The sequence below is a fragment of the Amphiura filiformis genome, chromosome 15 (assembly GCF_039555335.1).
Source record: "Amphiura filiformis chromosome 15, Afil_fr2py, whole genome shotgun sequence".
Lineage (NCBI taxonomy): Eukaryota > Metazoa > Echinodermata > Ophiuroidea > Amphilepidida > Amphiuridae > Amphiura > Amphiura filiformis.
In genome coordinates this window covers 41350753-41376440 of record NC_092642.1, presented here as the reverse complement: position 1 = coordinate 41376440, position 25688 = coordinate 41350753, and the positions used below count along the sequence as shown (strand labels likewise).

Sequence of the window (25688 nt, the reverse complement as noted above, 5' to 3'; positions counted from 1 at the left end):
AAAGGCGGTACTCTTTTGAACAAATTATTTCTCAAGTCTAACTCGGTGAGATTCGGGTAAATCTCATTGCCTAACAATCCCTTAGGAAGCCCTGTTAGCTTGTTTCCTGCTAGATCCAACAGTTCAAGGTTTATGTTATTCCTAAGCAAAGTGGGCGGTAGATCTTTGAGCTTATTCGCTCTTAATACAAGTTTTCTCAAGCGTTTGTTATTCGCAAACAAATCAGCTGGTACACTCCTAAGGCGATTATCGCTTATTAGTAGAATCTCTAACTTTTCTAATTCATCAAAGCAAGATCCAGGGAGATACTGCAGTAGATTACCACTGAGACTTAGGGTTTCCATATTAGGAATGTCACGAAAGGCCGATGCTGGTAAAGAACTTAAATGATTTTTGTTGAGGAAGAGAATTTCTAACTGAAGAGGAGATTTGGTGACGAACCATTCTCGCACATCCGTGGTCCATGTGATTTTATTCCCTGTAAGATAGAGTTCGGTCAGTCTTGTGGCACTACCAAGCCAGCCTTTTGGCAACGTCTTGATATCATTGTGAACAATGTTTAAACCTTTGAGATTCGGAGTCCAAAGTAGTGGCTTTTCCGCAATATGATTAATCCGATTCTTAGATAGGTGAATAACTTCAACGTTTTTCAATCCCAAAAATGATCTTCTGTCTAATGCGGTGATTTTATTTTCACATAGGTAAAGTTCACGGAGGGACTGACTTAATCTTGATCCATCTATTTTAGTAATCCGATTTTGACTGAGGTCTAAAATTGTCAAATTATCCAATACTCTTAATGCTCTTGGTACCTCGGTTAATACGTTATCTTCAACAAAAGTTTAGTAAGGTTGAAAAGACCATTGAAAGTTCCGTTTTCAATGGTTTTCAGACGGTTGTGAGCAATATAGAAAGTTTGTAAAGAACGAGTAGCAGCAAAAGATACGGAAGAAAGAGTTTCAACAAAATTCCAGTTAAAGTTAAGATTAATGGTTAACGGCGGTATGTCATTAGGAATACTTCGGAAAGCCCTGTCTGTGCAATTAACCAATCGATTTTCATCAATACACCTGCATCGATGACGACATGTAGAAAGGTGTACACCATTTGCATATATTTGCATAAAGAAAGAGTCTGGAGTAAAGATACAAACGAGAAGAAATGTAAGAGCCAGGTGTTTGATTGTTTGGCTCGTACTTGGTTCTAGCATAGCGGATCTTGGCGGAACGTGTCAGTTGGACCTTTCATTATCTCCCATTTCACCAAGAATATTGCAGTATCTCATTTTCTGTGTTATTAGGCCATGCTGTCAGGCCTTTTTCTCGCACTACGTGAAGTGTCAATGTATCAGTTTCGGCAAAACAAGAATGTTGTCAATACTAGCATGGCTATTCAGTATGTTTCAATTTGTACATTTGTATTAAATTTCCTTGCAAATAAAATTCCTTTCGTGATATTATCCACATTTCCAAGAGAACGCCATTTCGTCAGTTTTTTGGCAAGTTCAACATGAATCGTACACAAGTAGTCGATTTCGTCTCTGCATGACTCTCCTAGGAACGCCATATATTGGACTAACATTATTGGTAGACTCGAGTCGCAAACTAAACCAGCATATTGAAGATGTTAATGAATTTATTCATGTCATGGCCTTTATATATTTCTCAAGATGGCTGTGTCTTTTCTTGGCTGTCGATCTGTAAGTGCCGTCCGTTTCAGTGAGTACTCCAGAGAGAAGTGTTCAGGGACTTCATAGTAAATACTTCGGCCTCCATTGCGTTCACTACGACTCCTGTAAAAACACAAAGAAGAATAAAACAATTATTAAAATTGCATATTATTTTGATTGCGAATTAATCATAGAAAAATACCATTAAAAGGTTATGACAATTTACGAGGCTGTTAAAGCTGTTCTGATAAGTATAGTTGGCATGTCAAAGTATGTGTACGGTTATCAGAAATTATGGCTTTTCCGCTTAAAATCCATACACCTCTTATTGAAGACGCGAACTTAATCTTGCACACAATAAGTGTGTATTTCGAACTGGATTGCTGCCCAGCAAACACAAAAACGTTTTAGAAACGTTTTAAATAAGTTATATTTTGGCTTTTGGTTTAGGTAAAAACGTTTTAATAACATTAAAATGTCGGGTTATATAAAGGTCATGATAACGTTTTAAAACGTTTTGTATGAAAAACACACTACAACACTATTTTTTAAATGTTTTCAAAAAATGTTATTTTAAACTATTGTTGCAAACATTTTTGCCAAATATTTTGACAATACTTAAATAACATTATGCTAAAATATTTGAACCCAGTAAACACAGAAATGTTCTTAAAATGTTTTTTCAAAACCTTTTAATAACATTTAAATGTCGGGTTATATAAAGGTCATGAAAACGTTTTTAAAACGTTATTGAAAATATTTTGGGCAAACATTTTTCGCAAAATATTTTTTCAACCCCAAAATAACGTTCTGTTTTCAAGTTTTCAAGAATGTTTTTGGAATGTTATTAAAACGTTTTTATAACCTTTATATAACCCGACATTTAAACGTTTTTTGTAAAACATGTTTGTTTGCTGAGCAGTAGATTATCAAAAAATGTTTTTTAAGGTTATGAAAACGTTTTATACTCTTAATATACCCTTTATATAACCGTTTTCTGACAACCTTTTATAACCTTTTGCGAATGAAGTCGAAAACGTTTTGTGTTTGCTGGGTGAGCATGCTGAGTGGATGATTAAAAGGTCATATCGTTTATTGTGGCTGTATGGATTTAATTTGGAATAGCCCAAATATGCATTGTAGAAATGAAAATAGACTCCATAGATAATATATAATCCAGTTAAATAGATGTCATCAGCTAGCAGTTTCCGTATCTCACAGCCACATTTGTTTCCTTCCAGTCCTTGAGAAAGTCCCTAAATGGTACTCTTATTCTGTGAGCATATTAGGTGTTTGTATGATAAAATAATTACTGTTATTGATTACCTGCTACCCATCTGTTCTTTAAAATGCTAATTAGTTTACACCACGAAAACCAACAGGTTTTAGCACACTCTATACAGTGTTTTGCCACTATGTTAAGGGCGTTAATCAACTTTTCGTAGGGAGTGTTATTTTCTCGTAATGGTGTCTAACATCGCCTGCCTCCAAACGCGTTGCCGTACCAAATTGCCCTACCCCAACAACCAGCCAACCAAACTTAGTACACAAACAGTATAAACAATATCTTCAACTAAATAAACAAAATTGATACATTTTGCCCGTTTGAATAGGCTCCAAGAATGTTACCCAACAAACTTGCTGCTATGGTACCTTTTCCAGACCTAGGATCGCCCAAAAAGAGAAAAATCCCACCAAGCAGACCAAATTCCCACGCATACCACAAAAGCACCCACCCATCAAGAAACATGAATACAAACTGGCACTATGTATCAAAAAGTGTCTAAAAATAGTTTCATTAAAACAATCCGTTCCAACAGATTTCCTGGTTTTTTTTTTAAAGGCCATTGAAAATCTCGAAAGCGTAATTCATACAAATAAATATATATTCTTGAGTGTACTTTAAAAGCATATATTTAATTCTTTAAAATAACAGACAATACAAGTCCTTCCTACTTTTACAAATTGAAATGTATAAAATATGAGCCCCTTTAAAATCCGAATATGCTATTTGTGTATTTAGATTGTTTATTTAACGAAAATTGATATCGTAAGTAAGGTAATTTTTAAGTAGTTAAAATAAATGTCTCTTTATAAATATAATAATATCCTGTAGTGTTTGCAAAAATTTATCTCATAAAATATATACACCGACAAACAGTCAGAACAGGGACAAAATCACAGGTACAATAATTATTACACTGTTCAAGTTTAATTTAATCCATCAGGTGCATATTTTAGGTAAAACAAGTAATGGGATATGTTCTTCTGATAATAGGCAAATGTATTAATTTGAAAGTTATATTTGTACAATTAATCAAAAATATGGAGTAATAATATTATTAATAATTTAAAATGTCAAGACAAATACGCTTTGCATTCATGTGCTTTTACCCCCAAAATAACTACATTGTACAAATGTTATATACAGGCTGTATCCAATTTATTGTTCCTCATCAATTTTCGGTGAGTGTGAACTAGACTGCCACGCTCAAATTCAACATAAAATCCACCTTATTTTCGATTAATGTTATAAAGGATCCTAAAAATGTAAATTGTGGTGATTTCACGATATTCCCATGTGGCGATTAAACATTTAAAATTCTCTTTCAACCAAACATCAACACCGATGGAGAACAATCATTTTTGATACAGCCTGTATTAATGGAACAATAATACGCGTGTAGTCATTATTACTGGCAACATTCTCATTAGTGTGTACAATTAATATGCTCAATATATTTAATTGACATCAATGCCACTTAATTGACTTAAATGCTTGGAAACATATTCCTATTCATTGATCACATGCTATGTTCAATTTTCCTCCTTGCAACTCAAAACTATTGTTCGGAAATTAGAGTACAGATAATGTTAAGTGTGACTTCAAGGCTAGTAACTATTTTAAATTGTTGCGATTTGGTGGTTCACAGCATCTTGCGAATAGTATTGAGCTTTGGCAACAGTAGTGAGCTTTGGCTTTGGCAATTACATTGATCCTTTTAATAGCAAATGTGTAGAAGAATTCAAATATTACAGATATACTTTTGTAGGTCCTGTGATCCTTTAGTTATGTTGCAAAGAGGGCTGAAACAACAACACTTTTGTAAAACGTACATAACTCATTAGCAACAATAAATCAAGTTAAAAAAAAGCGCAGTGATTTATAGTGCGCTACGCACAGGAACAACCCCTAGATGTTGATCCACAAGCATCAGCATACTTTACAGGTTGTCGCTGACCGCTACGGTCCACATCATTCCATAAACCATTTAACAACAATTCAGGGACTGCGCACACCCTTGACATTCCACATATAACCTTCGTTAGCTCCCCTAGTTTCGTACGCGTTACAACGAGACAATTAGCAGTAAGTTCCTTGTCCGGGGGAAACTCAATTTTTCCACGAGAGCGTACTAGGCACCGCCAGGGTTCAAACCCGCAAACTCTCGCACCATAGTCGAACGCCTTAAGTATATGAATTGTAGAATGAACTTTTGCAAAACATCAAAGTGTTATTATGCAATAATATATTGATTTAGATAATGAAAATCATTCTCTTTGGCTGCTTTGACCAACAATACCTAGTCTACCCTTAAACATCACACTTTAAGATGTAGGTGCTATCAGAGAGAATGAGAATATATCGGATTATAGTCTCGCTATCAAAATGATGACAACACTGTAGTAATTGGCCGGATGTATTTTTCATCACCTGTTTCGGGACTCCACTTCTTGTCATCCGTATCTCAAAGCTCATGAAAGTTATCTCACAATTGAATATGTATACATTTCTGGTGAACCGATTTCAAGATTTCAAGACTTTCTTCAGAAGTAAAAGATATCCTACACTTAATGACGTAGCCTTGCCGTATGGTAAAGGCCAACTTAGAAAAAAGCGACAATTTCCTCACATGCTTCGTATGCCTATGTGTAGAATTTTGTGTATCCATATTGTTCAACAGACGATGAACATTAATATTCATAATTTTAAGCCACTGAATGGGAAATTAAGGATGAAGTGGCGTTAACTTCTAACTCCTCGTTTGTGTTCAAATTTGAATTGATGCCAACTATTACCACTAAAAGGCATTCTGATTGCAAAATTTGCCCACTGGCTTACATCTTTGGCTTCGGATTTTCTTCCCACATCTGTTGACGTAACCCTCTCACACGGGTGTCAGAAGACAAATTCCCAACTTTAAAAATTCATAAAATTTTTAAATTGTACATTTTCATGACCACATTTGCAATCAGCATGAAAATGCATTAGAATGATTACAATCAAGCCAAGTATTATTTTTGAGACGAGACAATTTTTTAAATTTTGAGAACATATCTCAAAACACAAAACAATAAGTTCGTTGGAATTAAAAAATTGACTACTAAACAATTTCAATATTAAATCATATCAAATTTACATTAATTTGTTTATAATAAGTCAAGAATTAACTCCCATTTAATTTTAATATACGTAAATATGTTGGAGATTAGGAAATATGCAATTATATCTTACGAGTTCAAAGCTTTGCTCTTTACAACATACTTCTGAAATGGTACTGTTATTCTGTGAGCATATTAGGTGTTTGTGTGGTAAAATAATTACTGTTATTGATTACCTGCTACCCATCTGTTCTTTAAAATGCTAATTAGTTTACACCACGAAAACCAACAGGTTTCAGCACACTTTATACAGTGTTTTGCCACTTTGTTAAGGGCTGCAGTGTGTTAATCAACTATTCCCCACGCGTGCCATACCAAATCAAGCATTGGGCAAAGCACCCACACATACCCCACCCCATATACCCCTCAACCAACTAACCAAATACACAAACAGTATAAACAATATCTTCAACTAAATAAATCCAATTGATACACATTTTTGCCCGTTTGAATAGGCTCCAAGAATGTTACAAAATGACAATACAAACTTCTTGCTGTGGTACCTTTTCCGGACCTTGTATCGCCCAGACAGTGAATAGTCCCACCAAGTAGTCCAAATTCACACCAACAACACAAAAGCACATACCACTCCAGATACATGAATTCAAACTGGCAACACTAAAAAAGGGTACTGAAATAGACAATTTTGTGTGCACTGCTTATTCAAGGTAATGTGGCTCTTCCCCTTTTGGCTGTTTACGTTGATATTGTGTTAATGATTCCTAAGACAATTTTTGAAAATTTAAGAACATTGACGCCTATGGTCAGTACACAAAGAAGTCTAAAAACCGTTGGCATTAAAAGATAGGGCCACTCAATTCAACATCACGAATTATATTATATCAAATCATTTCAAATTTACATTAATTTATTTATAATAAGCCAAGAATTGACTTCCATACGCAAATATTTGGGCGATTACCAAAAAATGAATTATATCTTACGAGTTCAAAGCTTTGTTCCGTACAACATGTACTACTAAAAATATTTTAATTGGATATGTTTTAAAAATGTCCAAAATATTTAAAATATTCCAAAATAGACGTTATAAATTCGATAATAGAACTGCATTAGTGCCTGAGTTTTGTTTTGTAAAATGGATAAAGAGATAGTTCTTTAAACATAATGGGCTATTCCAGTTGAAATCCATACACCCTTTATGGAAGACATAGCGTGAATCTCCCACACAGGGAGTGTAGATTACAAATGGAGTCACCCATTCAGGTATACCCCATTTGAAATTTACACTCCCTGTGTGAAGATTAAGGTCATGGCTTTCATTGGGGATGTATGGATTTCAACTAGAATATCCCAATAAAGCATAAACCTGTTGTTGTTAAATGTCACAGAGACTGGATGCATGAGTTGATACGCGCCTCATAACGCGCATACTTGATGTATAGTAACGCAAGATAATTGCATCAATAATTTAAGAGCACTATATGAGTGCACGAGAAATACTAATAAATGAAAACCCAACAAAGCAGATAGGCAAAGCAATTCTGATAATGAAGATGGCAATGGTTGACTTCAATTATGATAAAAATATTGTTTTACCTTGATCTGGGTTACCCATGAACGCACTAATGCGAGGCAAAATGAAGCTTAATTTGAAGTAACAATAAGAATTTATCGAGATAGCAACTTAATTGTCTGCAATATTTCACTGATGTCATATAGACATGCTGGTTCACCACAACGTACACATTAATGTACAGCATATCCAGCTAAATTTCATGTTATAATTCTAAAATTAATCAAGATAATTACTTTATAGTCTACAATATCTCACTGCTGTCGTATAGAAATGGTGAATACATTTGAACTATTGGCACTAGTTTGTCCTGCATTCATGTAGTGATGGACATGTGCAGTCTACACCGACACGTTGCTGTGTGATTAATGTACTCGCATTTGCTGTTCCATATGTGACCGTCCACGGCGAATGAGCCGTAAATTCCTCCCCCGGTCAATTTTGTTTTATTTCGTGTTTAAAAAATAAACATCATAAACTTAAAAATGGTATATCATTTGACTTCAAACGATATCCAGAAGCGGGGTTATGGTTTGTTAAACTTTGCTCCTTTAACAAAATTATAGCTTTTTAGGGTTTTACATGTGTCGCTTTTTCCACATTGTTGGCAATAAATATCAAATAGTCATAATTGGCGGTCATTTCAAATCATTCCCAAGTCAACGAGGTTTAAAAAAGTTCTCTCATTGTTAATTGTTGGTTATGCATACCTGTACAAAATAAATGCCTGTAACCCACCACTTGAACAGGATTTAGCAATATAAGCAAACAAAGACCAGAGCTATTAAAAGTTCTATAGCCATCTAAGGTAGAAGCTTATTATCCACTTCAACAACAGGATTATTGATTAGTTTTTGACTATCGAAATGAGACGGATGTCGGGCCAGCTTAAGTTACAGATGAATATGACCTTCGTACACATTTTACACCGTAACTCAGAATACAATTTAGGGAATTTACGGCTCATTTGTGCTGCCGGGTCACATATAGGTCTTTACGTCATAATAATGTAACACAAGACTTCCGGTCCAAACTTGCTCACTACCGGTGGTTTGTTTTTTTCGATACTGTTTATTTATTACTAATATACTTATTAATTTATGAAGGTTTTTGTAAATTTTTCAACACTAGCGTGAAAGACATCTAGTTCCTTAAGCGTGTGGTTTTCCCGCGCAACATGCATGAAACAGCACTTCACGTGGCCTGGCTTGGTAAATAATTTGGTTCACGATACAATATTCGAGACGCTCTTCTTCAATGTCCTTATGAACAATTCATTACACCACGATCCGGTGCTTAGTAAGCTAAGAGCTTTTTACTTTGAGTAGGCTAGCGGATTTATAATGCTTCTTTAATATCTTCGAAGTAAATTCATTTAACTTTAGCTGACCAGGAAAGACCAGGAAAATGGATCATTTCTGATGGCTAAATCTTCAAAAAGAGGTCCACCAAAGTCAAATGTAATTCACAATCAACATTTTGCGTCTTGTGTGCATTTTCCGCGCTATGGGTTTTGGGTTTTCTTTTGATACAATGTTTTTTGACATCCTTAAACCTGAAATGAAATGATTACAAGAAAAATTTTAGGTATTTTACAACATGATACAACACATTTATACTTTTGGCCCCACTATGCCCTTCGATCCCTCTTGGGAAGCATAGGGGCATAGAAACAAATTTAACCAAATCTAGTTTTATCATTTGAGGTGTAAGGATGCCCAAACTCATTGGTACCTAGTAAACTGTGCTTCATTGAAGTAAGACATGCTTATTTTGCTCTGAGCTTATCTTGTTTCCTACTGAGTTCTATTTGAACTTGCCTCAAGTTTTTGACTTTAATTTGTTTTTAAATTACAGCATGTAGTTTTTGTTGTTTGCTTTTATATTTTGTTGTCTGTTCCTGAAGAAGAGCAGTTTATCTGCTCGAAACGTCGGTTGTTTTTTGTCCGTTTAGTGTTTGACTGCTATGTACACAGTGATTTTCATCACTTCCAGTGTACTGTTTTCCTGACACTTTTGTGGGCTCTGGAATTGGCAATTTTTGGCCATCGAACTTAGCTTATTTTGTGCCTACTCTGGATGTTTGGTTTAGCGTGTCTGTTTATATGCACAGTGATTTTCATCACATGTTCTAGTGCAGTTTTGTATTACCATTGATCCTTGTTGTTTTTGCAGGTTTAGCACTTTTGTGAGCCTTGGAACTGGTAATTTTGGCTATCGAACTTTGCTTACTTCCTATGCCTACATTTGCTGGTTTTGCCCCCCCCCTGCATATTGTCTAGTCTGTATTTTACTTGTTTCCCCACATCAAGTTGGTGTACCTTGCTCGTTTTCCTTTCTCATTGGTACCACTAATGTAGCAAGACAAAATGCTAACCCAAATTATTCAAAGCGCCATGTACTAAGACGAGGTTGAAATTACACCAGACCCGACTGAAGTTTAGAAATGTATGTTTCTGACAGAAAAGTGACAAATCATGTTGGGGTTTAAATTATCGTATGTCCATTTGGAAAATTTGATCAACATATTAACTTATATCTTTGGCTATCTACGGTAGCACATCTAAATCACAAATCCGATATTGAGGGGTACTTACATGGCACATCTAAACATATTGAGTTCCCATTTATAATTTACATTGACCTGGATTTCCATGTTCTTCCAATTTCAGAGGCTATATAGCCTACCTAAACTATGGATTTGTATACTCGCATTTCCTCATGTAGATGTCTTACAATCGTGGAAAATTTAACAATTTACTTTGAATCCGCAGGTAACAATCGTAAACAATCCACTAAAAACCATATACCTAAGGGTATCGCGTTTTAGGGATTGCCACGGTCAAAAGACGAATAGTATGGCTAATGTAGTTGGGGTCGTAATCTAATCAATAATTCACGTCTATCACTCTGTCTGCGTTAATCAATATAAGGTAAATCGTCGGATACAGAAAAAGAGAACAAAAGATGCGCAACACCTTAAGAAAAAAATATAAGAATCGTGAAGAACTTCCCTTACCATTTGTTTAGACACTGCACATAATATGTTGTGGCTACATAGCAACAGTAAATAACATACTCTTCTTGTCCGTTCACTATCATGAATATTGGTAATAGTATCCAAACTCAAACATCCTAGAGCAAGTAAATTCCGATTACAACATCATATTGCCAATTATCTTATACGTGTAATCCATGATGATAGCTCTCCGTTTCTTGATAATGTTTCGATGGCGAGCTCTTATCCACGTTATCCAAACTCGGTATCCATACCACACACTGGCATATGCATGTTTCCAGTTGGCAATTTATATGCAGAAATATTTTGCACATGTACACACGTGTCTAACGGATGGTATGGGCGATATAATGGCTATACTCCGTATTGTTTTATTTCTTTAATTATCACACTGATTAGATTCAGTGAATATGTTCTATGACCATACAATCCTGCAATATTGGCACACACCGCGAATCAATGTAAATAAACTGCGAATCAACATTTTCTGAATTCACGAACCTATTGTTATCTACATGAAATTTGATTGTTTAAGTAACACGTGCGTGACTGTGCGTACTTTTGTGTATAAATATGTACAAAAACCTGGTATTATGTATATATATGTATGCGTTTTACGTACACTGCTATATGTGGCTCATTAACAATGAAATGATCCATACATAAGTGCAAAATTATCGACTGTTATTCATACCAAACAGTATTTATTTTTAAATTTTGTAATCACAGATGTTTGAACTTTAGAACGTTTCTTTTTTAAAGGTTTTTATTTTCGTGTTTGGCAACATTGTTTCCCCAAGTTCTTTATTAACTCCTTAAGTGTACAGTATTAAATATTATAACTCATTAATAAACGCGATGTGTGCGATCAATCATATTTTATTTTTGCGAAAACGCGAACGCAAATCGAGGTCATTAATATCTCACAATTGACCGCAAAATGCGTAATTGTTCCAATGTCGCACACAATTGACTTTGCTGCGCGGGTATTGTGCGTCCAACAAACTGCGCGCGCGCTGGCTGCCGTATTTGGATTGCGCGCTACCATATTTGCACAGATTGTGATACGCACTTTTGTTATTGGTCGTTCTGTTTTAGCCTGAATTTTTGGCAAGGGAAGATGTAAAAATATCTCTTTTTATAAACTTTTGAGCAAAATTTTGTGTTATTTTGTAAGGTGACTTTTGGAAAGTGACGGTTATTTTAATAACTTTCATCAGCAATTTTGGACCTCGAATATCCTCGGGGCTACGCCCTCGGGATATTCCTCGGTTCCAAAGGCAAAATGTTTAGATTTTTCAAATGCCCTCCAAATAACCGATGCGCAGTTATTAACCTCTAAGTAATCTGCGAAGTGTGCGCAACAAATTTGGCAAATCATTATGGTTCTCAATTTAAAACGACACGACAATATTCAAGAATTTTAACTGGTCCAGTAATTTTGGATATAGTTTTCTGAAAATTGCTGCAAAAGCTAAAATGGGAATCAAACTGATACGTTACTTTATAGTAAGTAACTAGTTGATGCATCTAAATCTGAAATAGGTGACGTTTTATATTTAAATTAACTCACTCCGTTTTAACATGGCACAGCTAATATACATTGTGCACATGAACAGGATAAATGAAAACGTGGTGCTGTAATTACGCCATTAGAAAAACAACATGAATGATAAATGCTGACTCTTTATTCGTATAAAATTTCATTTAGTATTGTGGTTGCATGGGGTTCACTCAAGTATAAAGATATACCAGTCCCTTGCCTTTGTTGATAAATATTGAGGTTGTACTCATCACCTGCCATGTCTGTGTGTGTGTGCAATCAAATATTTACGCTTATTCTTTGATAATCAATGATACGATTCAGAGTTAGAGCGTACGTCTAGTACAGGGCAATACATTCAATGGGCTATTCCATTTGAAATCCACACTACCCCTGTGGAAAATTTTGGAAATATGTTCCACAGAGGGAGTATGAATTTCAAAAGGAATTAGCACATTAGGCAGCTCCATTTGAAACTCACCCTCCCTCTGTGGAAGATTCAGGTTGAATCTTTCTCAAAGGGTGTATTAAATTCAAATGGAGCTGCCTAAATGTGCTTCCTTTTGAAATTCATACTCCTCTCTGATTTCAAAATCTTCTATGGTAATTAATCTGGGTACATCACTACTTCTACAGCGAATTTACATTACAACGATTGAATTATTAAACCATCAGAGTAATATTATATTACAAAATTTGAAGTGTTGATTTGGCCACTTCGTAGAGCATCAATGCCCTGCTATTAGCATGATTAGGGATAGCCAGTCCCTACATTGACTAATTATGGGAGGACACAGTTATTATACTGATGAACTATGCAAGGATATCTACAGAAGCTGTTGAGAATAACACTTTGAAGCAAGTAAGTTCATTGGGCTATTCCATTTAACATCCACACTACCTCTGTGGAATATTTTGGAAATATCTTCCCGAGAGAGAGTATGAGCTGCATAATGTGTTCATTCCATTTGAATCTTATACCCCTCTGAGAATGATTCATCGTGAATCTTCCATAGAGGAGGGCGATTTTCAAATGGAGCTGCTAATGTGTTCATTCCATTTGAAATTATACTCCCCTGTGGAAAATATTTCCAAAATCTTCCACTGGGGTAGTTTGGACATTAAATGGAATAGCTCATTACACAAAATGAGTTGTTTCAAATGAGATCCACTCAGATTATAAAATCGAGGTTATATTTTCTCTGGTTATTTATAGCTTAATTGAATTTTACTTGAAACTGTTTTAAGGATGGTCGGTTGGGATTTTGTTCTGTTTGATATTTTTTCTCATAAATAGGTAAGCTAAACAAACCCCACAAATTCTTGGTCGGTCGAGTTATCAATAAATATAGGGTTTTTTGTCGCCTAATGCGCATGAATGTGGTCCTGCACCATGAATTGGGGGCAAAACGTGTTACATGCTTAAAATGAGGACAATGAAAATGCTTTCCCATAAAATTGATTGTAATTCATTACATGTTTGTCCGAAACCTACAAAACCAGTGTTCGATTTAACTGTAGCAGAACAAAGTGTTCCTCATTTTGGAAAACCTGGTACATGAATTTCAGCTTCTATAGCAATTTTTACAATGTAAACATATATAATATAATGACGTGAGATGGTAAGCGCGTCCTCGTAAAATTGAGATATTCTGGCTATGTACAAAAGTAGAGGCAAAATCAATGCTCGGCTAAACATCACACGATTGTTGTGTTGATTGCTGTTTACATTATTTGTTCGTTTGTATGACACAGTTCCTTCCCGAAGTGTCCACCATAACATTGTAAAACTGGTTTTAAAAGAAGAAGCATATAAACCCTGTTGTAGTAACATAAAACATCGACGTCCGTCTGATCAGCGTATTCTAAACACATCATCAAAACAGTCGTACTTTAGTACGAGAGTAGATCTCGGAGGTCGCCGCATCATTAAAAAAAAATATTGCGTGATACAAATGACAAATAGCTTGAGTAATGCTATCAAAATGATAACGGAGAAGGCTTCGCGGTATATCTTTTAGCAATACTGTCATTAGGGTGCTTATGAGAGCTTAACATGAAGCATTAAAATGCATCATTAGACGTCAACGTATGAATTAAAAAACACGGCCAAAGAGGCAATGTAAAAAATGTAAAAAACAACTTCAAGCTACCTGGAGGTCCAAGGGTGTCTCCCTTATATTTAAAACGTTTTTAGTCCAGGGATTGCGTGAATTAACGAGAATCTACGAATTAAGGTACCAAGATTACTTTGAATTACTCGTTCAAGAAATTAATACATTTTTCTGCAATAAGATCTTGCCCCGGGAATCTAGCAACTCGGCATTTTCTCAGGGAAAACCCTGAATCGTATAATTTTATTGGTGAGACTGGAAGATCATTAAAATCAGATTCCTTAAACACCGCCGTCAACCTCGCAGGAAGTCTCCCAGTACATGCTCCACCCACCAACCTGATTTGAACAAAGTCAACCTACTTGACTGACACGCAAGGTACTTTGAAAGGGGTATGAAGGAGTCAATTTATACAACAGAGTCAAGCAACCATCAATCAACCGCGACGTGGGCCGATACAAGTTCTGATGAAGTCAGAGCCACATCTGACGAAAGCTTGACCAATTTCACACAGTGACTGGCTGCACCAGTACTGTAGTTTTCACACATTGACCGGCTGCACCGCTAATGTGATATCCGATGGCGCACCCGAATAAAAATGAAAAGTGATAAGTTACTCGGAAACAAAGAACAAGGTTTTGGAAACTATGGTAATCCTATCTCATAACGTGGTAATGGACTCGTAAGCTTGAACTTATCATATCAAGAACTGAAGCTGTCGCTGATGCAACACCGACATCCCTTAAGGGTAATGTGTAAGCACTCAATCACATCTGCAGTTTGGTTACAACAGATCATGTCCAAAGAAGTAGAGGGTTCATATCCAATATATAGAGATGTATAGCGTAAAACAATAAACTTGTCTCAATAATAGTTGGAAGATACGTAGTAAGCTATAATCTCCTGATGTGAAGACATGGCTTAATTCTTCTTATTTAGTTCTGTTGTCTTGCTTACTACAAGTTTAATTTGAACTTGCCGAATATTTTTATCTGAATTTGAACTTGAACCCCAACATGTAGTTTTAGCTGCTTTATTTTTGTTCATTATATATATTTTGTTGTTTGTTCACGATTGCGATGCTTAAGATACAAATACCTGATGCAAACTCATCTAAACGTTGATAATATTGTTGATATTGACATTGTCGGCCTTCAAGTACAAGCGTTTTGTGTTGTTGGTTATGGGATATACAAGTTATTTGTACACCGAAGATTTGTATTATCGGTCTTTCGTATCGAAAGATACTTCACTCTGTATGGTTCATAGTTCAAAGCCCTATAGTTGGTCGGGAATGAATTTCTTTTTCAACTGTCAGGTGCACACTAACCATATTTAATTCAAAACATCTGTCTTGAATTCTGACTAAAACGATGTCAGTTGGATCGATAATTGAGAAGTCCCTATGGCTAAAATCACACATAAGTATGTAAGCTGCAACACACGTGCCTATTCTTACCACATCTTCACAGCGTTTACTCTTTGAAACACTACTGATATCATTACAATCACTCTATTGCGCGCACAACGTACATATACTGTATCTATATACAGACTAGATATTACTCAACTTTGTGCCTCATTTAGGTGAGATACTTTAAAAGAACCGTTAATAAATCGTTAATAATAATGAGCAACTACACTAATTGCCTTTTTTACTCTATAAGACGTCAATATATTGAACATGTTTGGCAGCGAACTTCATGTCTTTATTTACACACTATTTTGTTTTATTTGAAAGCTTATCTGACCAGTTGTAGAGAAGCAAAGCACTTCATAGCATGGCTTAAATTAAATGTCAAATATATTTGTTACTTTCTGTGCATTCATTAAGCATGATCAGTTATCACACAATTTGGAATTTTCGAGTTTAGAAACACTTCTATCGAAGACATTTACAAAAAGTTCGTAGAACTCGGTATGCTACTTTGTCGCACGGTATTCAATTTGGTCTCATATGAAAGCTTGTTCCTTCAAAACATTACTGCAAAGATATTATATTTTTGCATCACTGTATATGGGCAGGACGCTCTTCAGAGGAAGCCTACCTCCATGAATTCAAAGGTACTACCAGAAGTGAATACAGGGTCATCATGGAAATTTCTCCCGACGGTGGTGAAAACGCAAATGAAGTTTAACAATGTACAGTTGCTGTCAATGGTAATGAAGTCCTTGGTATTCAACAGCAATGAAATGGTTATTAGAGTTCAAGAATGGAATGAGCGTCCTTGAAGATCATCCAAGGTCCAAAAGACTTGCTGACGTCACCACTAATGATATACGTGCTGGTACAGTGGCATTGATAATGAATAAAGAGCCAAATAAGAAAGATGAGATAGCCACAAAATATGACAACTCTGATGAATGTGTTTTCAACATTAATCCATTAACATTGGGTATTCTAGGGTGTCTTCTAGTTGGAGTCCCAGAATCTTCACGTACAAAAATTGATACCAATTGACATATTCAGGTCCACACCTTCTATACACTTAGAATGAGGACCGAGGCAAGTTTAATCTATATGTGGCTAAAGGTGATAAGACATACATCTTCAGCTGGGTTTCACTGGAATTACGAGTGCATTTAGTGGAAGCACCTGGATCTCCCACCCCTAAGAAGATCACCACTCGGTCACCATAGTGCAAGGTCTTCATCGCTGTTTCTGAGATCCAGGGAGAGTCTTGATGACAGATCATTTGCCAAATGAAAGTACAATCATAGGCATATATCATACAATTTTGATAGCAAAATTGAGGCAAGCCATCATGTGAAGAAGGTTGGTGGTAGGAATGTGACTATTCTCGGATTGTGTCCTGTACGCTATTCTTAGTTTGTCAAGCTGCCATTCACGGCAGAGGGTCAGTTAACTAAAGTAACCACAATGTGGTGCAGGCATGGCCTCCAGTAAGTGAAAACTATTTCAGAATTTTAAGTCCTACCTTCATAATATCAGGTTTGCTGGTGATCAATGCTGGTAAGCCTTCACTGAAGAGTGGCTCAAGGAGCTATCGGGAGACTTCCATTTTGTTGACATAGAAGGTTTCAAGAAAAAATGCGACGGGTGCATTAAGGTTTGTAGTGACCATGCTCAAGAGTGAGATAGAAAGAATTTGGCTTGTACTCTTTCAAGTACCTTGTTCTACGCACTTATTGACCGCCCCTCGTACCCTCTGGCGAAAGATACAATGTCTTCTTGTATAATATAGATGGGTTAATGATTCTGCAAGGTTATCTCTTGAACAAACTGTAGAGTGTGCTGAGGCGCGTGGATCAACGTCTAGGCAACCGGCAACCTTCGTAATACTAGCAATACTAGCACGATGCTCTAATTGAGCTAGAGGCAGAAGAGCTGAAGATTGAAATCTTTTAGTAATAAGATTCGAATGATTTTCGTCACATTGTTCGTAACGTCTGCCAGCTTGTTTGATATTTTGTTTGTTTTAGACGAGTTTTAAACGATAGCGCTCAAGATAACGTAAAATCTATCATACGAGCACAGATTCACCCTCATTAATTTCTTTTTCAAATGCACATTTCATTGATTTTGTTCCAGTGGGCACAGGTTAGGATTTCAACGTTGAATCAACGTTGATACAACGTCGAAGTTTCAACCTAACCTGATTTTAACTAACCTCTAGGTTGAAATCAGGTTGAAGTCGATCAGGTTGAACCTGATTTCGACGTTGAAATCGATTTCGATGTCGAAATTTCAACGTGATTTCATCGTGATTTCAACGTCAGGTGTGTGTATCATGTGTCGGGGTGTGTATGTGTGATAGGTTGGGGTGGATATGGGTCGGATTGTATATGTAGGGGTCGGTACTGTTCTTTGTGCCTCTATAATTTGCATTCTTGGAATACGGAATTGTATTATCCAAAAGCGTTATTAAGTGTACTCACAAATATAACATAAGTGCATCAAATCATCTATTTATGTGTGAAAAATAAAGACACTGCAAGTCCTTCCTACATTTACATTGAAAACCCTTTTTCCATTTCAACTGACCTTCGTGATTTAAAAGGATACAGAAAAGTGGAAATATATACGTTTATATAAATAAAATATACGTTCTTGACTGTACTTTTGAAAGCATCTACTTAATAAAATAACAAACAATACAAGTCCTTCACAAAGTGAAATGTATGAGTCCTTTTAAAAGCAAAATATGCTATTTGTTTGTTTATATTGTTTATTTATTGTTAGCATAGTAGGGGATTTTACCTCTTAAAAGTTACTGTTTCTTTTTCTTTTGATATAATATGCTTCAGTATTTGCAATATTATAAATTTCGCATTTGAATTTAAGAGCAGAATAGTGTGTGTTTATATTGTTTATTTAGTGAAAATTCGGTACTCAAGGTCATTTGCATCACAACCCAGCTGAAGACTGAAGGTTTCAGTCGCTACGTCGTCCGTCAAAAATAGGTATGGTTGACCAGATTTAAATCCAAATGAATGATAGTCTACAGTTTGAAAAATCATACAGTTTTATTAGTAAAGTAGGGTATTTTAATTCTTAAAAGTTGTTGTTTCTTTTTGGTTAAATATAATAACTTGTAGTGTTTGCAATATTTAATGTCATTTAATCGACTTAAAAGCTCTTTGTTAAGATATAAGAGTACATTTTAATTGTGAACATCACACGTGAAGACGTATGCGTTAATGTGCAGCATAATGAAATGAATGTAGGTTAGAGGTGACTATTTACCTGTGAATAGTCTAGCTATCGAAGTGGTGACAACACTATACTAATTAGACGGATGTTTTATTATCACCTATTTTGGGTCGTCACTTCTTGTTATCCGTATTTCAGAGTCATTGCTCATATATCATGAATGTTACCGTGGAATTGGATATGTATAAATTTCGGAACAACTGACGAATGATACACTATAATGTAAGATTTCAGTCGACTTTCTTCAGAAGTAAAAGAGATTCTTCCTGACAAAATATCTCACGTCCTACACCCAGTGACGCAGCCGTGCCTATAGTTACAATGGTATGAGGAAAAACCTACCGCAATAAAGGGTAACTTTGAAACAAGCGACAATTTCCTGACACTCTTCGTTAGCGTATGTGTCGAATTTTACGTATCTATATAGTTCAACAGATGGGTAATCATTAATATTCATAGATGTGCGCCACTGAATGAGAACTGGAGTTTTGGGATGAAGTTGGTCGAAATAAAAAACGAACTCCTAGATATTTAGGCTCTAGACGTTTAAAGGCCTATTTAGTTTTCGAAAATAATGACAAAACATTTTATTTTGTTATGTGGTCATTCCAAATATGTATACTTTTATATGCTTAAGACCAACATTTCAGCAATTACGAGGCCTAAAGATTTCAATAATTTCAGGGTTAAGATCAACCTTACATGGTTACTCTTCCCAAATCTGGTTCTAAGTGATGCTTTCCGAAGACAGAGCACGAAAGCCATTGTCGCGTGTACATGACACAAATAAAGTTTGTTAGTGTGAACACACACATGGTGAGTTCTATCTATAACTTACATTGAACTGGATTGTTATGTTCTCCCAATTTCAAAGGCTGTATCGCCTACCTAAACTATGGATTTGTATACTCGGTTTTCCCCGTGTGGATATGTTACAATCGTCAAAATTGAACATTTTATTTCAAACCCGCAGGTCACATTCATCATGTAGGCGTGATTGTTAGCTAATCAATAATGTCACGTCTATCATCTCGCGTTTAATCAATATATTGAGGGTTGAGAGCCTGAAAGCCTTAACTCAAAGTCACCGGCTCCCAGAAAATGAACATTAAGTCGTCAGGGCACAATAGAAGATAAAGTCCACTAATCATGACAAAATTCAATAGAAAACAGAAGACATGGAAATATTGATCTTTGAAGACTAAAGCAAGAAGCCAACTTATGCTTACTTTGTGAGAGCTGGTCAAAGTGAGTTTAAAAGGCTTTCTGGTTCTGAACCTTCGATATGTATACAATCAGAAGCAAGTCGTCGTTTACATTATTTGTAGATTCAAAATGTTTGAAAGACGAGTCTGCAGAAGTTCAGCAAACGAGAACAAACGATGCACAAAACTTTCCGTAAAAAATATAAGAATAATAAAAATTTCCCTTACCATTTTTCGACACTGTTTTATAAAGCAAAAGTATATATAATACACTCATCTTGTCCATTCACTATTGGTGATATTATCCGATCTCAAACATTCTAGAGCACTAGAGCGAGCAAATTCCAATTACAACACCATATCGCCAACCTTAATACATGCAATCTATGATGATAGCTCTACATTTCTTAATACTGTTTCGATAGCGAGCTCTTATCCACGTTATCCAAACTCGGTATCCATACCACACACTGGTATATGCATGTTTCAGTAGGCAATTTATATGCAGAAATATTTGGTTCATGTGCAAACGTGTATGGGTGATTTAATGCATACAATCCGTATTGTTTTATTTATTTAATTATCATACTGATCAGATTCAGTGAAGTAGTACTATTGTTAACAAAAGCCTGAAATATCGGCACATCCCTACGAATCAATACTTTATTCATGAACCACTTGTATTATACAGATATGAATAAAACTTCTGCTTAAGGTGGTACTACACCCTCGATAAATTTGTGTCTATTTTTGTATTTTTCTCAAAAACTAATAAAACAGTGGTAATAAAAGTTATGTATATTATAGGGGCAAGGAACCCAATTACTACACTGAAATTTCAGTGACCCAAGACAAGCGGTTTGTTATTTATAATAAGAAATAAGGTACCGCTAGAATGTACCTCGTTTCCTATCATATGTTTCATATTGTTACCTGTGTGTTATTATTTTTTTATTTTATTTAGTCACAAATTTACCACAGGGGTGTAGTACCCCTTACTTAAATAACAAGTGCATGGTTTATTCTAATAGTACTTCTGCGTAAAAGCATGTAAAATGAAACTTTGGTTTATTTATATTCATATACAATTATAATACCCTTATAATAAATAGTGTCCTATTAACAATAAAATGATCCATACATATGTGTAAAATTATCGGTTGTTATTCATGCCAAACAGTATATTTATTTACTCTTATAATTTTTCGTATAGTAACATTATTTCCCAAGCTCTTTATTTGATTTCTGCCGAATTTCATCATCTCCTATTTTATTTTGTTTTAAATTTACAACGCCACTGCAGTAAATTGTTTTTGTAATTCGTTTTTTAACATTGAATTTTCGGTTGGCAAATAAAAGTAATAAATAATGAATTGTTGAATAATGCAGCTTATTTTTGAATTATTTGAATTATGTCAGTCCGTTTAACATGACACATTTATTACACTAAATATGGTACAGTAATAAGGTAAACATCTCACAAAAAGTAACTAACCCCCTATAAATAATGACCATTATTCAAAATGGGTGATTGTATTACAAATCTGTAAAATGCGTTGGAAGCATAATTTATTTTTGCACATTTTGACACCTCATTTGCAGCAATTGACTAAATATTGACGTCACAGCGTACATTTAAATCAATGTAACCCAAGATTTGAAAGTTGCAGTACATTGTATTGATTTTGTATTCAGTGTAATGGAAGGAAATCTGTGTAATGATATCTGAGTGTTTTTGTATTGTAAAAATTGTATGTAAGTGCAACTTTCAAATCTGGACCTCACTACATTAAATTGACCGGTGTTTTATTGTTTTCTGGGCTATCGAATCAAATGAGATGTCAAAATGCGCAGATAATAATTTTGCTTCCAACGCATTTTACGGATTTGTAATACAATAACCCCTTTTTGAATAATGGCCATTATTTAAGGGGGTTAGTTACTTTTTTTGAGATGTTAATATCGGGGTACATGAAAAGAAAATGTAATGTACTTATTAAATGAAATAAACCCTTTCAGCTCTAATTGCACACCAAATAAATGATCAATGCCGACTGGATATTTTCGTACACTCTTCAAATTATTTTACTTAACTTGAGTAAAAGGTCACAACTCAACAAATTGAATAAAAAATTACTTAAATTGAGGAAATAATACCAAATATTGAGCTCATATTAATAAATAGTACTTAACATTGAGGGTATTATTTATTAATATGAGCTTAATTTGTTGGGCATTATTAACTCAATTTGAGTAATTTTCTACTGAATTAGTTGAGTTATGACCTTTTTACTCAAGTTGAGTAAAATATTTTTAAGAGTATAGATAAATATATAAAGTATTGTACCCTAAGGTTTTTCATCTGGCATGCAAACGTGCTTGCTTACGCCCAAAAGACTTAAGGTAATCATATATCGTAGATTTGTGCTCAATTTAGTGATTAACCTAATTTTTATTTTTGTAACACGAACTTCGAATTCGAAGGGGAGAGGGTTTATTGCAATTCAATATATTTTGCAAACATGTACTGTCATATATGGTACCAATGTTTAGCTATGGGTCTTCTCTAGTCAGTGAGCACACCCTCGCAAGATTTGGACATTCTTACTATAATACGAAAGTAAAGGCAAATTCAATACTTGGCCAAAAATTATCAGAACGTGGTTGTGTGTTGTTTACATACTTGTTATTTGCTTGATGTTTGACAAAGTTCTTTCCCAGACAACTTGTCCTTCATAAGTTCTTTCCCATGCAGACAACTTCTCCTTCATAAGTTCTTTCCCAGACAACTTCTCCTTCATAAGTTCTTTCCCAGACAACTTGTCCTTCATAACAATATTAAGTTTTTAACATGTAAGAACAAGCATATTAACCCTGATGCAGTGAAATAAAACCGTCATGTCCATCTTCTCAACGTATCCTAAACAGATCATCTAAACAGTCGTACTTAAAGTATCTATCTTACGGTCACAAGGGCGAAGGAGAAAATGTCAAAGTAACTTCATAACATGATACAATTTACAAATTGCTTTAGTAATGCTATCAAAATGATAACAGGGAAGGCTTCTGTAGCATTAGGGTAATTAATGTGTGCTCAAGTTAATATGAGGCATCAGAATGCATCATTAGTTGTTAACGTATGAAATTTTAAAAAAATACCCTTCCCAAAACGTCAATCCTCCCTGGAGATCTAACGGTGCCTTCCTTAAATATTAAAACGTTTTCAATCCAGTGATTGGGTAGCTTAATTTTCACAGAATTCTGCGAATTAAGGTACCAAAATTACTATATGTCCATTTAAAGTGTCAGGAAATCAATACATATTCCTATAATAAGATCTTGCCCTGGGGATCTTGCAAATAGACATTTTCTACGTAAGAAAGGTTACGTTCATTGTCTTACAGTCTCCCAAACTTTTAATACTTTTTGGCTCTCTTTAGGAGCCTTTCAGGATATTCATTGACCTTTTACAATACTCTAATAATCTGATGAAAGAGGTGTCCATTATAAATGCCATGGTATGTACGACATCAAAACTACAAAGAGTTTGCTATTATACTACATAAGACAAATAAAAGAGTGATCCGATCCCAGCAATAAAACGTTATAAAACATTTCCCCAAAAAAGTTATATGACGTTTCAATGATATAAAATGTTAAAACAGTTTGTCTAAATCTTATTGTAAAACTTTTTCTGCCAAACATACATATGTAAATGTTTTGTCAACTTTCAAATAACATTATAGCCATCGGTTTTTGTAACCTTTTCTAAAAATATTCATATTATATAAATGTTGTGATAATGTTTGATGACCTTTACAAACAACAACATCTTAGCGTTTTCTGGTAACGTTTGTGAGCCTTTTAAAAAAGACATTACTCTCGGAAACAAAGGACAGTGTTTTAAAAACTAATGTAAACCTCTAAATCTTACTTCATAAACTTGGTAATGGACTCATAAGCTCCGATCACCATATAAGCAACTGAAGAACTGAAGCATTCACTGTTGCAACGCAGACACCGCTTAAGGGTAAATATACATAAATACTCAATCACACCTGCAATCTAGCCAGGACAGGTCAAGTCCAGAGAAGCATAGGGTTATCCAGGAGGTACAGCCTAAAACAATAGAATGGTCTCAATAACAGATGGACCATTAAAGATACCTGGATAGTTACCGTGCTTACATATATTTAAAGGAACACTCCAGCAATCACAACATTATGCTTTATTATGTTAGAAAAACAATAATATCAAGCACAAATCACGTGGTTTTATTTAAAACAAACTCATATTGACCATAAAAACGAATAAAAACACCCGTCTCTCACCAAGCGATATTTAAATTTGCCCGGCACCGAAATTTCCTGTAGCAATGACGACCGTCAGGCTGACGACAATAATGAGTACAGATAAACCAGGATAAACCAATTCAATGCACGACCTCGGAGTTACTTGCATGACTTTGGCGGGCTATTTTGAAAGAGTCATGGTTGCACATACAGTTACTTCTTTTGAAAATCCTAACACAAGGTATAGCAGTCGCTGATAGGATAACGCGGGGAGTGAATCAAACCATGCCAACGCACTAATTTAAACTGTTGCCACTCGGTCGCACACAGCATATTGCGAATAGTAGTATTGTATTGATCATTTCATAGCGAGCGTGTAGAAAATTCAAATATCACAGATACACTTTTGTAGGTCCTGTGATTCTTGAGTTGTGTTGTAAAAAGGGCTGAAACAACATCATCCTTGTAAAATGTACATAACTCATTAACAAAAATAAACAAAGCAAGTTTTCAAAGTATTTGATTTGTAGACTGAACTTCTGCAAAACATCAAGGTATTATTTTTCAATATATTGATTAAGACAATGAAAATCGATCTTTTTGAATGCCTCAATCAACAATACTTATAGTCGAAATTTCAATTGAAATAACACAGCCTGACATAGCGTGACGATTTGTTTGCGTACATTTCGTGATGTACGCCAGCGCGTGTGAACATGCGTGCGTAACGCGGAAGTGATTCCAACCATGCCAACGCACTCGTGAATGATTAGTATTGTACCCAAGGTCGTGCGTTCGCGTTGTAAGTTATACGATCCCGGTTGGATCGAATATAGCTGTTGAAAGCTGTCTTCATTCGATTGAAATTCCCAGTATAGTCAAACCTTAACTCACCATCACTACTACCTCACCCACCCACCAAGACGTAAAATTCATCGCACACACCCCGACACACTCCCCATGAAATATCCATGCATACATACAAGAAGACCAAAACAATGAATCACAATACATTGGAATTTCAAAACAATATGATTGTAACCCTTTAAGATACAGAAACTTAATGTAAACTCGTCTCAACTTTATCAATAAGAATGTGTCGGTGGCGGGTTCGGTGGTTGCTTGATAGACAGACCTTTATAGACCACGGACTTGTATTTATTTGCTTCGGGCTTTTTAGTAGAGACGGTCTTT

At 35.2% G+C, this 25688-nt stretch overlaps 1 long non-coding RNA gene across 1 annotated transcript in view; it reads right to left on the bottom strand.

The window, feature by feature from the left end:
• Positions 1-1223: 1223 nt before the first annotated feature.
• LOC140171646 (uncharacterized) overlaps positions 1224-25688 on the bottom strand; it is a 179312-nt gene continuing 154847 nt past the window's right edge. Inside the window, exon 3 of the long non-coding RNA XR_011861627.1 lies at positions 1224-1792. This is a non-coding gene — a long non-coding RNA (uncharacterized lncRNA). The remainder of the gene's footprint in view (positions 1793-25688) is intronic.